Raw genomic sequence first — 1,883 nt, forward strand, 5'->3', positions numbered from 1 at the left:
TTCTTAACACCCTCCCATCTATTTTGTACCTACTGGTTATGCTTCTTAATCCCTGTATTTTCTCCCATTCTCCCCCTTCCGCCTCCCCACTGATAACCCTCCAAATGATCTTCATATCTATGATTCTATTCCTGTCCTTGTCGTTTGTTTAGTCTGTTTTTGTATTTTTTTTTAGAATCAGTTGTTGATAATTGTGAGTTTGTTGCCATTTTAATACTCATGTTTTTTTTTTCCTTAAATAAGTCCCTTTATCATTTCATAAACTAAGGGCTTAGTGATGATAAACTCTTTTAGCTTTACTTTGTCTGGTTAAATGCTTAATCTGTCCTTCAATTCTAAATGATAGCTTTGCTAGATAGAGTAATCCACATTGTAGGTCCTTGCTTTTCAACACTTAGAATACTTCTTACCAGTCCCTTCTATCCTGCAATGCTTCTTTTGAGAAATCAGCTGACAGTCTTATGGGAACTCCTTTGTAGGTAACTATCTGCTTTTCCCTTGCTGCTTGTAAGGTTCTCTATCTTTAACCTTCAGCATTTTAATTATGATATGTCTTGGTGTGGTCCTCTTTGGGTCCAACTTGTTTGGGACTCTCTGTGCTTCCTGGACTTGTATGTCTATTTCATTCACCAAATTAAGGAAGTTTTCTTTCATTATTTTTTCAAATAAGTTTTATATTTCTTGCTCTTCCTCTTTTCCTTCTGGCATCCCTATGATTTGGATGTTGGCACTTTTGGAGATGTCCCAGAGTCTTCTTATTTTCTCCTCACTTTTTTTTTTTGAATTCTTGTTTCTTCATTCTATTCTGGTTGACTACTTATTTATTCCTTCAGCTTCAAATTGTTGATTTGAACCCTGGCTTCCTTCCCTTCACTGTTGGTTCCCTGTGGATTCTTCTTTATTTCACTTACTGTAGCCTTAATTTCTTCCCTTATGCTTTTTCCATACTCCGTGAGTTCTCTGAGCATCCCAATCACCAGTTTTTTGATAGGTTGGCTATCTCTGTTTTCTTTAGTTCTTTTTTCTTGGTTTTTGTTCTGTTCTTTTATTTGAACCATGCTTCTTTGTCTTCTAAATTTGGCAGTCTGCCTGTGTTTGCCTCTGTGTATAACATAGAGCTGCTTTGATTCCCCATCTTGGCATACCTGTTACATTGTATGAGGGGAACCTTAGGTAATCACCAAGGTGAGGCAACCTGCTTCATTGCTTTGTCTCTGTGTGGGGGAGGAGGGGTAATAGAGGGGATAATGCCACTGCCTGGCTGCTGGAGGTTTACTTCTTACTTGCTCCACTTCTACTCACTTCCCTCACTCCTCGTATGCCACCAGCATCTCTCTAGCTATTGCCCTAGTGGTGGTTCCCACAATGGGTGGCTTTGTGTACTTTCTAGGGCCATGTAGGCCCTTTAAATGGCTTCTCCTGAGAGACTGGAAGTTTCTTCCACCACCCCAACCCCCACTGGTTTTTACAGAAACAAATTATGAGGCTTTATCTTCCTCTTCTGGAATCCTGGGCTGTGCAGTCTGTCCTGAGACTGGGACCACTCGTTTTCAGGTAGCTCTTCTGATTTTTATGCACCACATGTGAATGTGGGACCACCCACTTTACTGGCCACTGCCACTGCCACCTTGCTGCCACCAAACCTTGTCCTCTCTGCTCCAGCTCCCCATCTCCCCTGTCCTACCCATCTGGATGAATATTGTGGGAGGCCACTCTGCATGGTGTGGGCCCAGCTCCCACTTGGAGATGCACAGGACCCACACCCACAGACAGGTTTTCCTGTGGGGAATCAGGCCTGGAATGTACCTAGGCCGCTATGAGTCTTGCTTTTTGCTAAAACTCTCTCACCCTGAATTGAGGACATTTATTACAAAGCAACTTCC

This window comes from Phyllostomus discolor, chromosome X (assembly GCF_004126475.2).
Source record: "Phyllostomus discolor isolate MPI-MPIP mPhyDis1 chromosome X, mPhyDis1.pri.v3, whole genome shotgun sequence".
NCBI lineage: Eukaryota > Metazoa > Chordata > Mammalia > Chiroptera > Phyllostomidae > Phyllostomus > Phyllostomus discolor.